Here is a 14,667-nt window from a genome sequence, read left to right on the forward strand (position 1 = left end):
GCCCATGAGTCTGTAAACGGGTATTCCTTGTAATCACCTACGGCGAATGTCGATGCCTTATGTAATAGTTTATTATTGAACTAATATGAAGTAAATTCCAGACTGGTTGCTTAGCATGATGCGTATAGTTGTTTATGATGTGGTGATCCACTTTAAATTTTAAATGTCTTGTAAGATTCATGCATATAGTATTTTCTTAGTAATGGATGGTATGTTGTTATCAAAACATGAATCCACGGTATGGACGCAACCATCCATATAATAAGGAATATATGAAAAGATCCATGGCATGGGTGCAGCCATACAAATGAAAAGGATCATCTGTAAATCTAAGATCCAAGGTATGGACGCAACCATCCAATATAGAAGGATCATCATAAATGTAAAGTCCCACAGTATGGTCATAGCCATCCATAGCAGAAACATGTGTACAATCATGAATAACACATAACTGCATGCAATCTGAGTCATATCATACAAGACTCGGGGTCTTTCTCTCCATCCCAACCCAATCAAAGTATGAATTCTAACATGTGAATGAATGTGTTGAAGTCGAACATGCTAGAAAACCGCCTGATTACCGGGCAATGATGTGCACCGTTAACAAGCACGAGAGAAACCACCAATAATGACAATGGCTCTCAAGGTATGACAATACAATCCGTGAATGTGATAATGAAGTTGAAGTTGAAAACTCATGGAATCATCTGATCAAAGGCCAATGATGAAAACATGTCATCGAATGTGAAGAAATTGCCATTAGGGCATGCAAGCTCTAAAGTACTGAAAGGGATTCTCTAAGTTATCTTCCTGGATAATGAGCCGAAGTAGACAAGAAGTGACCCATTGAAGGAGGGCCATAATGAATCCCCCATCATTGACACGAAACAAGGAATAAAGTGGAATGAAATGAATAAGATCCAAGACTGTAACAATGGGTCATACAGTGTATAGGTAAATAACTACAGATAGGACTTCCCTTGAACATATTGGCGACACAACTCCAGAGTATGGCAACATTTTACTCAACATAAGACCAAGGGTCATAATGATGAAGTGAAATAGTCAGATGAGAGGCAAAATGGATCACCCAAACCTAGAAGGACAAGTGACTAAGTGAGGATATCCCAAACCCGACACAAGAAATAGATGAGTGTCATGTTCAAGAGCGACATGTTGCCTATACAAGAGATGTTTCACTTTCATTTTCCCCACTATTTCTAGTGAGTACCTATTTATTTTTACACAAGATTGAATAGGATACCATATGCTTGTCATATAAGTTGACCCTTCGGATGAATCTATCCTAGTAAGTTTTACAAGTCCTAGGAAGGAGAAAATCGGTCTCGTCATGATGACAAGTCTTTTGTCGTTTAATTTTTTATGAGACCGACAGAAGAGTAACTTGATGTATTTTTCATATTTAGAGAGTTTTAAAAAGAGATGAAAAAGAAAACTCCATCAAACCCCTTTTCCTAATTTGTTTCTCGAACCTGAAAAGGTAGAAAACAATATTCGACAGAACCTCTTGACCTTGTCGACCAAGGTGTTCCTTTTTCATAAATAGTCTATCTCAGTCCTAAAAAGGGTTAAGCATATACTGAGTATATGTAATTTCATTTATTTTTATGAGTTCGAAACAACAAGTACTTGGCAATCTTTTCATTTTTCAAGAGTCAGAAAAGAGCTGAAAGATGACTCTGTCTAGAAGAACGAGTGGTATAAAAGGATAGCAACTAATTTCGTTGATGATGGAACTTCTCAAAATATGTAATGGTCAAAAGGCTAGCTAATAAGACCACTCATCACAGATTTTCCTCAGGCACAGGGTAAAACAACCAAGTGAAAGCATATGATTGGCCAAAGAGATGGTGACAATGGAAGGAAAAAACCAAGGCTCATCTAGAAAAACAGGCTGATAAAAACAACAACCACGAGATGTAAAATGGGAATGGTTTCATTTTTACACAAGCTTGAAACATGAGAAACTATGCTCGAGTAGACTTGAGGATGGTTTCATTTTTCACAAGCTTGAAACATGAGAAAAACTATGCTTGGATTTGGTTTCATTTTTACACAAGCTTGAAACAAAGATAAACTACGCTTGAGATAAGTTTGCATGCCCCCAACGCAATGAATCAATTTGAGGTACATGCCCCCCAAGCTTCATCTCATTCACCTAAGTATACTATAGGTTACTAACAGGTAGATGGAATGAAGGTTTACTTACGAGATCAAGTGAAAGACTCCATTGGGATTTTATGAGATCTAATCAAAGACTCAAATTAGAACGAGATTTGTTTCATTTTTTAATGAGCTTGACATAGGAAAAGAACCATGCTCATGACACCTTGTTTTATTTTTAATGAGCTTGACACAAGTAAAAGAACTTTTCTCATAATCTATTTCATTTTTTAATGAGGTTGTCATAGTAAAAGAACTATCATCCTATCCCTTGTTTCATTTTTTAATGAGCTTGACACAAGACAAAGAACTCTGCTCCATACACCTTTGATCACAAACCAAAAGAGGCCATGGCTTCTAATATTTTCTCATCAAATAGGAGAACATAACTCTGGAAGGGATACATGTCCAGGGATCAAAATGAAAAATCGGGCTCCAATGCCCCAGTACAAGGTGTACTACATCACCTACTATATCATTAGTAGATGAGGGCAAGGAACAGGTGGCCACGTAATTAACCTATGGCAGGGGTGATATTGCTTGCATATAAGAACCATTTAGGGATGATGGTTGAGTGGGAGTTGATTCATAACCAATGAATGTAAGCTGATCAATGATCACAATTCTTCCTTCATGTCGAAAACACATCACTCAAAAGAGAGAAGATACAAGAGCTCCCATGACATAAACATAGTCACGGCCAAGGAGTAGATTAAAATATAAAGGGCCTTGGACAACCATCATGTCTATATAGAAAACCTTTCCTCCAAAGTAATAGGAAAATTAGGAAGGATACCTAACGGTTGACTAGCTCCTCTGTTAAAAGCTAACAGATTCTGGGTGACGGGGACAAGCTGCAGAGAACCTAAATCTTTCCAAGTAGTTGAGCACAAGATGCTAACAGAAGTGCCCTTGTCTATGACTGTGCTAGGTATGGCCATATGGTAAACCTGTACTATACTCTGGAAAGGCACATAAGATGGAAGGTGATATCCTGCCAGTCGACTCCAATCAAAATAAGTGACTAAACTACTTGAAGGGGGTGTCTTAAGAACGTGAGAACTACCCTCTTGCTCTATGGGAACATGAGAACTACTCTCATGCACCTCAGAAACAGGAGGATCTCCCTCTAGTTAATTTGAAACTGAACAAACCAAAAGAACCTGAGCAGTACAAGGTTCACTCTCTACCGAAAAGGTACAGTTAACTGAAGGTGGAGCCAGGTCTACCGTTTTCTCAACCAATGGTTGGTCGAGAATGGACTCATGAGACTCACTTTCAGAGAGATTGGGGTTTACCAAAGATGACTTTTGATCAATCTCATGATCAGCTAGTGAAGGATTAGGGGAAATCTTTCGATACCCAATCAAAAAATGAGGTTGAAAAGATGAAAGGTTTTCCAACTCTTTAGAAGCTTCATCCATAAGAGGAAAAAGGTGAATGGGATGATTACCTTCACACAACTTATATGGAAATTTGATTTTTCCCTTTTTCCCGTGGACCTTATTATTACTAGTGGAAGGTTTATCATTAGCATGACCTCCATACGCTGATGACAAAGGTTGATGTGAACCTATGGACCACACTTCTAAGACCTTGGGAATACCAAGACAATTCTGAAGAAGGTGGTCACCTTTACATAACATGCAAGGGAATTTTACTTTCTGGGACTATTTGGAAGATTTTTCTTCATTAGTTGCATTGGTAACAATAGTTGTTTGGTTTTCCCCTTGCTTATTTCGCTTCTTCTTCTTCATCCTCTTATTCTTCTTCTTAGCTTCCTAGTTACTAGAATCCATACTTTCACCAAGCGAAGAGGAAGAACGAGACGAAGAAGGCGAGGGGTCAACTTTAGGATCAACATGAGGTTGATGTTGTTCAAGTGGAGGAGAATTTGGTTGAAAAGCAGTTTCGACACTCAAAATCACCGAGGTCGAAAATAACCAAATTGGAAGACCAATGGTCAATCTAGGAAGGGACAATGTTTCCATATAGGGAGCACCAGTATTTCCGAAAGAAGGAAAAGGACTAGGATTCCCGTCAGAGGGGTTTCCTTTACTAGTAGACTCAGGAAATGTTGCCATTGGTATCAAACTAAGATCTACTAAGGAGAAAATACACAGGAAGGATGTTGTTCCACGTTCAATTAATTTATTTTAGACATTTAACAAAAATAAATCAAAAAGGGGTAATCTAGGCAAAAGGGTTTACCAAGTATCTGTGAACTGCAATATAGACCCTAGTCGAAACCAAGGACTTAACGTATGGCAGCCAATCTCCCCAAATGTTGTGTTTGGTGTATCATGTTTACAAGGTGGCTGACTCGGTTACCTATGGCTAAAGGATATAAACCTAATGGGGTCTCCCAATATATACTCGATGGTACGAGGAGCACAAATCTATGTTAGCATTGTCTAATGCAGAACTATTCAATGAGAGAATCCCTATATACTTATCATACTAAAGTGCCTCTGATATACCTGAAATTACTAGAGAACCTTCTATATATTTGAGAGAATAATTTCAGCAAAATCACATAACGTATCGCTCAGGTTTGATCTTCAACTTGTCCTGACAATGAACCACACTGGTTGGTTCGAAACGTGTCGACAAATGATTTTTTATGTGATTTTGCTAAAATTATTCTCTCAAACATATTATGGATCACAGAATCTCAACTCTATAAAACCTTCTATATACTTCCATACTGGGATGGGATTTCACCCCTGGGATACACTGCAAGCAATTAGTGATAGTTGCTATGTTTAAATACATAGGAACACATCTCTAGCCTATACCTCTAGATATTTGCGTTAAGTTCCAAATGCTCCTTAGGTTAATTGAGGTAAATTTAATGTTTATCTTCAATTATGTTTCAGTTTTAAGGCTCAAAACAATGTCCCCTAAACACCTATGATGCAACTATATGAGTAAAGGAAAACTTTTCATTTCAATGAAAGCTAGACTAATCAAGGGAAGAAATTTCAATCAATAATGCATCAAACAAAATGCATCATGTGAAAATTCCTTTCACTAACTTTCATTTTTATCTTCTAAATGCAATGCCAAAAGTAAAAATCATTTTGACCTTTCACTATCCTAAATGCAGCGTTTTTGAAAGCAAAACGATTTTGACTTTACTAAGATGCATTTATATGAATTATTCTTTTCTTTTCATTTTGAATGATTTGATGCACCTAATATAGTCTTTAGCTTTCAAACACCAAAAATGTGATTTATTTTCAATGATGAATCTCAAAAAATAACTTTTCAATGCAACTAATCTAATGCATTTTCACGAAAAGTAAATTTCAAAATACAAGCTAAAACAAATGCAAAATGATGTTTTCAATGATTTCCACATAAAACAACACTCAATCAATCAACAAAACAAACATCTCAATGACACCAACAAGCAGCAAGTGATGACCAATTGACTAGAAACCCTAGAACTCAATCAGATTTCACTTCAAAGCCAATGAGACAAATTTTGCAAATTAATCAAGACAATCAATCAAAAACTGACAAATCCAAGCATACAAGATAGGAAAAGACCTTAGGGGCCAAGACACACTAGATTCTAAGGAAGAAACCTTAAAAATTCTCACATTCAAGGATCATCGCTACTTTATATACCCAAACTCGTGATGATTGGGTTATCATCGCTACTTTGCATAGCCAAACCTGCGATGGTCGGGGTCATCAGCACTACTTTGTATAGAAAAAGTAGTGATGATTTCAGCGCGACCAAATAGTGAAGAAAAAAAATTTCATCGCGATTGTACTAGTAAAAACTCGTGATGCCATCACGACTGTCACTATGAAACCCACGATGGGCATGGAATATGGGAAAAGACAAAAAGTATTCCAAGAAACAATCCAGACTTAGAATTCTAAGGCAGTAATCAATGATGGTATAAACCCATACTGATACAGACAAGTCAAGAAATCGATGGTTGGTCTAACTAGTCAAAGGATCTGATTAAAGGAATGGATGGAAAGGGTTATAGCATTCCCTAGTGGAGTCACCATTTTTTTGTCTTGGTAAATTCTCTCTACGAACAAAGATGATCCCTCTAGCCTAATGAGTGAGACTAATAAGCTACGTGACAATCTACTCGACACTTTCCTAAGTTACAATTGAAAAGAGAGACGAAGAAGATGGCCTACCTCATTCTGATGCTACCACATCTTCCTTTATTGAAGGCCTTGAATCACTTGTGCCATGGGCTTGTTCTTGCTACTCATAGCATTTATACGCCTGCACAAGGTATCAAGACACAACAAGGCATGCAAATACAAATGGCATATTCAAAAGTAACCTACTTAAGAGATCAAGGAGCGTTAAGCTAAATGATACATGAGCATACACATTTAGGGAAAATGAACCAGCAGTTGTATATTAATAGAATAAAGGAGGAAGCATATAACCAAGCCTTGATGTAAATAGGCTCCCCTTGAATGAATGTCCAAGTCCAAGCTAGGCTCTCCAAGCACTTTGTCTCCAAGCCAAATGAGTCGCATATTGGCACAATCTTAGCATAAGGATGCAAATAGACAAAGACCAACCATTTGGGAATGCAAGAGGATGAATATATAGATAGGGAAAGGGTGTTAGGATCTCCCCAAAGATAGGAGTAGGCCCTCATCTCAAGGAGGTATCTCATAGGGATAAGACTAAGAGGCCAAGTTGGGAGAACTCAACCTCATCTACGTCGAACAACCTCCAACTCGCCGCTCTAGAAGCTTCTAGATCACGAAGCTTCTCATCCTCTTTGGGAAAATTTCCTTTTGGGGGAGATCACAGGTATACAAATAAATAGAGCAATGACATTGTGGGTCTATTATAATACAACAAGCGACTATCACGGTTTTCAATCTCATAAGAGTGATGATTCTCAAATTAGGGTTTTAGAGCTATTTCCTTCAGGGAAGCTCAACGCATTTTCCAATCAATGTATTACGGAGGATCTGAGCTGCATATATGAATGAGTACACTGCATGATGGTCATATTTCGGGAACTTCGGGGTATGTCACAGGGAAGTGCAGGAGGTGTGACAAAATATTGTGTAATAGAGGCAGTGCTGGAAGATAATGGACTGAAGGAATTCATTGATAATGATATCCCGAAAGCAGCAGCATTTGATGCTTAGGATCTACCATAATGGAAGAAGTGTGTAGCAAAGGCAAGGAGAATCATATTAGAGGCAATATGATATATTGTCTCAAATATCCATGGGAAAGAGACTTCGTATGCAATGCGGCAAGCATTAACAAATCTTTTCCAGAATAGTAGTGATCACAAGAACCGGGTTCTCAAGGATAAGCTTTGAAGTATCAAGATGCAAAAGAATGACACAATTCTGCAATATCTGAGCAAGTTTACATAGTGTTGTGATGAACTTGGTGAGGTCAATGTTACTGTCCCTGAATAAGACTTGGTAGCTCTAGCCCTTTTAGGCCTTCCCAAGAGATGGCATAGCTATCAAGGTTCGGTGAATGAGAGGCAAAAACTACCGATTTGGGAGCGCTTATGGTTTGACCTAGTACAAGAGGAAATAATGTGAAATACTAGAGATGGGACCTCATCCAAAGAAGAGGAAAAAGACTTTTCATTAGTTAGCAAAGGAATGAAGGCTAAGGGAAATAATTCCCAAGGTGAGTTTGAATCCAGTCAAGGGGACTAGAAGAAATACTTGTCCAAAATTAATTGTCTCAATTGTCATGAATTCAAGCACTATGCCTCAAAATGTCCACAAAAGAAGGAAAGCAAGAAGGAGATTACAGTAGTAGCAGCAGGTAAAGCTTTTGCCTCACAATTTGAGCTTGACTTCACTCTCATCACATGCATTCTAAGCACAGTGATGGGAGTGTGTGGTACTTGGACAGTGGTGCCTCGTTCCACATGACGGGGTTTACAGGCATTAGGGTTTTTAGAAAATTTATTTCCCTATAGAAATACTTGTTACATTTGTGTTATTTCTTCTTGCATGTCTGATATTTTTGTTCTAAATTGTGAATTAATGTCCACAGGGTTGTACAGTAGGTTTGTGCCTTGTGATTTTGATTAAAATTTAATGAGGAATTACAAATTTACAACAAATTTCTACATCAAATATGTGAATGGAGTGTCCTTGTTGATGGATGTGAACCAAAGGCAACAAGTTTCTCGTCAACTCCGGTAGGTATATAACATCATGTAGAAAAAAGTATGGAAGACCAAGTAATTTGAGCCTGATGGTGCCAAGCCATGTTTGCTTGAGTTTTGACTTATCTACAAAGTAGATTGTTCCATCAACATTGTTAGTGAATTATTCAAAGAAATATCTTCTAAAAGTAATGTGGCAAGTTGCTTCTGAATCAAGCAATCAGACATCTTTTCATGAAGCAAGTGAAGCATTAAATAAGTCTTCAATTACTCCAATGTTGCAATGCACCACAACATAATGAGTGGATTCGGGTGCTTTACCTTTCCATTTATTTGATGATTTTCCTTTCTCTTCATCCCTTTCCTATCTAATCTTGTCCCGTGAGAGAGTAACTGTAGAATCATCATGTCCATTTCTATTACACTGTATGTAATGAAGATCATACCTTTCTCCTTGGAAATATTTGTCCCCTACCTCTAAAATTCTTCCTTCCTCATCCTCATCGGCCACCTCTTCATCTAGAAGAATCATGTCTTTGATTCTTATATTTTTGTGAAAGGCACACAACTTATTTAGGAGACAAAGCAACGGTCTTCTTCTTCCCAAAATATTTCTCTTTTAGAAAACTTGTCAACAAGAGAGTCAAAAGAAATCTCTAAAATTTTGACACTAGCTTATAATGACTCAAGATAATGGGAATAAGTGGGATACAATGCCTTGACAAAATCATTGAGAGCAACATACATTTTAATACCAGTGGCTTCTATGCCATTCATAATGGTTCTTATTTCAAAAGTTAAGGCAAGGGGATCATCATCCTTCAATTCTAAATTAAACAGTTTGATCATCAATCAAACAACTTCTAGCTTAGAGTGTGAGTCATATAATTCTTTCAGCTTATTTAAAGCACAAAAAGCATCTTTGAATGGCATAATATGAAGACTCACCTCTTCATTGACATATGTTGCAATCAAGGCATATGCCTTTATATTCTTGTTCTCCCATATGGCAAGATCCTTGTCATAAGTGGGCTTCTGAATAGGATTATCTCCTCCTTCACAAACTCCTTTCCACAACTCATTAAAAATCAAAGTATGATTTATCTTCTTAGACCATTCATGGTAGTTCTCTTTGCTAATGAGAACTACTCCCATAATAGAGATTAAGGAGTGAATTGTGTATCAAAAAACACCTCAACTCAAAAGTTAGAAAATCTGTCCAACTCTTACTAATACTCACACCATATGTTAAACATCACATACTTTTGAGCCATACCAGTCGAACCATACTATATTCATACCATACATGTGGACTTCGTAAGGAGAACTCAACGTATAAATTATAGATCCAACATATAAATTATGGTCTTAAAAAAACACTCCATATATGGTCTTCAATAAAAGAGAGCTCATCCCATACTTCAAAGCATGCATCTCAATTTTTTTTTTTACACAGCATACATATAAAATGATATTGCAGAAAAGAACACTTGCAGCTCACTATAGTTGATTTTTTTAGTCTTCTGTAGAGAGCATACACCATACTGTTCCACGATCCTTGGTCAAACAGTTTAACCAATTCACACTAACAGATCTTTCCTCACACAAAATTTTAGCAACGTCCCATGATGATGCCTATCAATGTTGGAACCATGGAGAGCAACTTCAAAATAAAGTTCTCTGTAGTGACCTCTAAAGCTTGATCCCACAACATAATGTTATAAAGAATATTACAAAGACTGTTGATGGTCCATCTTGAAGCTGCATATAGGAAGTTAGTCCTCCACCCACACACCACAACAATTAATTCACATAACTCATAGAATGATAGTATGCAAAGAATCCATGCCAGGCAAGAACCGAGGTAGATAAATTAAAAATAATCGTATGCAGATAAATCACAAAAATGGTAGAGCTGCAAAAAATTGCAGAAGGTAGTTACTTGGACAGAAGGACTAAATTGGGAGTTGGCTCTGATAACATGTCAGGCTAGTGAGTAAATCCACAATGTGATTTGTTTATTGCATTAGCCAAATCATGAATATATAAATTAGTGGAGAGACTCTTGGGATTCCAATTCCAAGGTCTTTTGGTTTTCCCTAACTCGTAACTAAAATTATTTACAATATTTACAATAATCTCGATCCTTTCGAATTTTGTTACACAGAGATACAAAGGACATCGTTTTCGATTAATTTGTTCCTTTCTGATGCCTTGATGACTATTTACTCTGAAAACTTTGTTCTCATGGTATTTATTCTAATATGGAATTGTTTTACTGAGTTCTTCTCGCCATTAGATGAATTACTAAGTTCCATGAACTATCAGTGATTCGTTCTGTTTGAATTTTGTCAAATCTATATTAAAGGTAAATCTACAATTAGTTATGTGAATCTATTTCGCATTGAAATTGAATATTTCGTGAATATTATTGGATATTTACATTATCTTCAATCTCATGTTGATATTTATATATGTGTTGTTTTATCTTCAGGGTTCTTTCAGCAAATATTATGGAATTCTTCCAGTAACATTTTTTACCAATACACTTGGCCATCAGTTACAAGATTACACATGTATTTAACCATTTTTTGATGTTTCTCGTCAAATAAGCAACCTTTTTTATCTCATACACCGACAACCTCAGGTAAATAAAAAACCCTTATCTTCTTCCGTAATTTCTCTGATTCCAGATTCAATGCATAGACAATGGTGATGGAAAACCAATTCACAGTTTTCCCTTTTTAGTGTAGGATTTTTAACATTATTGGAAGTAAAGAAATTACAATTTGAAAACCCTGTTTCTTGTTCTATGTAGCTTGTTCTATGACTCAACTTCCAAAATTCCTATAACCCAATATTTATATTCAAAAATATTTTATAACGCTCTGTGGTCTCTTTTCTCTAATAATTTATCGTCTTTCTCTATAACCCATTTTGAATTTAGTCTTCTTATCAATTGTGAACATTGTAATTTCACATATTTTGATTTTTATTTGGGTTTGGGGTTTCTCAAACCCTGGTAATCAATTAATAGTGTTGAATTTCAAATATGATTACAATCATTTGCATGAGAATCATGTAAATGCAGTAAAAAGTCATATAAATGTAGTAAAAAGAATATATAGATACTTGTAGGCTACCATAAATTTTGGCTTATGGTATCCAAGGAGCGAAGACCTTACTCCTGAAGCTTATACAGATGTATATTGGGCTCGTAGTGTTGAGATAAGAATAGCACCAATAGGGGAGCCTTTTTTTTAGTCATATGTTTGGTCTCCTGGCTCAGCAAGAAACAAACCTCCATTTCTCTAACCACAGTTGACGCAGAATGTAACACCCTCCTCCCACACTTACCCAAGTTCACCAGTCCCTGGGGTAAATATGTGATGAAGATGTACTATGATATGACTCAATCTCCTAGGTACAGTTAAGGAATTGGAATCACCTAACCAAAACTTTACTGAACTTCCTTAGGAGATACAGGACCTCCAGGAGCTAACCAACCACTACAGGTGCCCAAACCCTGAGCTAACTTACTTTTTCACTGACCTAGGTTGTCAGTCGCATGCATAAAAAGGCATGCTAGAGACTGCAAGCCTCAAGTCGTATGGATAACCCTAACTCCCAATGACCGAAGTCTAATTTACTCAGTTTTGTGCCTGTGACCCCAAGATCTGAGCCACTTTTTCAAGGCTAGGATCTAGACCTTTGCCCATAAATAGATAGAAGTTTCCAAAATGATAAGACGCATCAATACAAAGATAGATGTACAAAAATTAGACAAAAAAATTGACCTAACAAGGCACCTTGACATACATTTTGTCAAACACATTGTGAACATGTAATCGACAGACTATAAAGGCATATCTGAACATAGGGGTCTCATATTTATCTAAAAATAATCAAGAAGGTCTTATGCCCTCTCACAATAGTTGCAATAACATCTATTAGGTCATGCATTCATTAACCATTCATTTCTTAATCAAACAAGATGAGATCCATAACTAAAGTATGTCATAAAACCATGCTTATAACCAGCATATGACTAGAATAATAACAATGATAAAACAACTATCAAATCCACATAATAACAAGTATAAATACTCATAAAATACAAGAGGAAAAGAGATCTTATTAACATATGCAAAATCCAACCACGTCAAGGACTTCCACGTACCACCCGACCATAAATTGGGTTGAACCAAATCTTTCTTTCAACCAATCACCCGTGTGCCATATTCTAAGCATGAATGTGGGACTCACAACAAAACAACCAGGGATTCCTTAGGCTTTACCACATATCTCGCCATTACCAGTTAAGGGATTTTTAGGCCTAAAACCCTCATCTATACAACCAGGTTTTACCACACTCTTGCCATTACCGGTCAAGGGATTCCTAGGCCAAACAATAAACATACACTATGAGGCTTTACAGTAATCCCAACATTACTGGTCAAGGGATCACTAGACCCTAAACAAGCATCATTGCCTTTGGATTTCTTCACTAATACTTTGAGGAATTTTCCCGTCTCCACCCTCAGGATTTACCTTGTATCCCGTCATTACTGGCCAAGGGATTCCTATGCCCTTGGGAATTTTCTTGAGACCACCTCACACGGTTCCAAAACCATTCAGAAATCTAGATCAACTAAATGAAGGAACCCCTTCACACCATGCTTATCCGAAAATGGAAAGTCAAAGCTTAAACCATTGTCACACCTGGAAAATACCATGACAATGACAGCAAGAGAACCAAATACACAGATGTGTGTACCATGGATTCCAAAACTAGCAAGGAACTCATACATACAACTTGATACATGCAAGTAATCCTGCTATAGGGCTTGATCCAACTCTTCCTTGCTTGACATTTGCTTCCCTTTGATTTCTTTTCCTTCCTTCCTCCAATGCAAGAATGCTCCAAAAATTCTCTAAGTGTGCAAGTGTATGAGAGAATAGGGATAATAGAGAGAGAGAGAGCTCCATAACTGAACTAACAAAAGATTGACTAGAAAAAGTTGTGATTTGATCCTCATAAGCCTTTTTATCATTAAGACCTCTATTTTCCTCAATTTCCATTATTTTTCCTTCAGTTTCCTCCTCACAAGAAACTTATGACCTTTCACCTTCCTTTTCTCCTATTTTCCATTATTTTCATAAATAAATTCCAATTAATGTCTCTTTTCCTTTTCAATTCCTTTGTCATTTCCTTTTCCAATTTCCTCTTAGCCATAATAAACCAAATGAACACCCACTATGATGTTTTTCCACATTCATCTTGGAATAAGTGTCCCATGTCCTTGGTCTTATTTTTCCTTTATTAACTTTATTACATGAACTCTTAACCCGGGGTTGTTACAAACCCCCTCCTCCCCCTTAGGGGTGTTGAAAATAGCAACAAGAAATGATAATAAAAAAATAGAATCTAGAAATTCCAATTTTAATTTGTCCTTGAATTAAAATTGTGAATTAAAATCGAATTTAGTCTCACCAACTACTTGGAATTAATTAATTAATTAATTATGGATTAATTAGTTGGAGAAATTCAAGACAGAATTCTTTCTGAAGTCATGCAACAGTGATCCCTTAAATTAAGGAGATTATCCCTTAATTAAGGAGATAATATTGAGTTATATTTTAGTTGTAATTAGTTAACTCAGTTTATTGAGTTAAGTCTAGTTAAATTAGTTCCAAACTGTTTGAGGAACTAATTCTGAGTTATTAGTCAGTTGATGCATGCATGCACTCAACCAATGTACTCCAGATAACTGAATATTCCCTCGTTAGAAACTCATGCATTTCTGTTCTAAGAAAGAACCAGTTGAGTTAAATGTCAAGGATAGTGTACTATCAGTTTCATGTTTTCTCCTATAAAGGAAACTCATGCATGCAAAAGGATTAAGGTTCCTTGAGGATTGTGCAGTTCTGACAGTGTGTTAGAGCAATTTTACACTGGGTGAAGGAGATCATCCCAGAGGTAATTGCGCAAGGAAATAAGAGCTTGGAGGGCAGAGGAGAAGGCTTGTGAGAAGCTTTGATTGCCTATGAGCATCCAGGAGGATTGTATTGAGAGCTAGCTAGCTGTGAGAGCTAAGGCTTTGTATAATTCTGATGTATTTCCACCTTGTATGATAATACAGATAGTGGGGTTTTTTAGCTGAGGCTTTCCCCTAAGTATTTTCTGTGTTTCATTTGCATTGATTCTTCTTCTTCTGGTTATATCTGTTCAACTCTGATTCAGCTCAATCTTTAAGCTTCCACAAATTGATAGTAGAAGTAGGTTATAGTATTTTTCTTTGGTTATATTGCATTATCGAATTAATCTACAGCC

Source organism: Pinus tabuliformis, chromosome 6 (genome assembly GCF_031772625.1).
Source record: "Pinus tabuliformis cultivar Carrire ecotype Pingquan chromosome 6, CPIR1, whole genome shotgun sequence".
NCBI lineage: Eukaryota > Viridiplantae > Streptophyta > Pinopsida > Pinales > Pinaceae > Pinus > Pinus tabuliformis.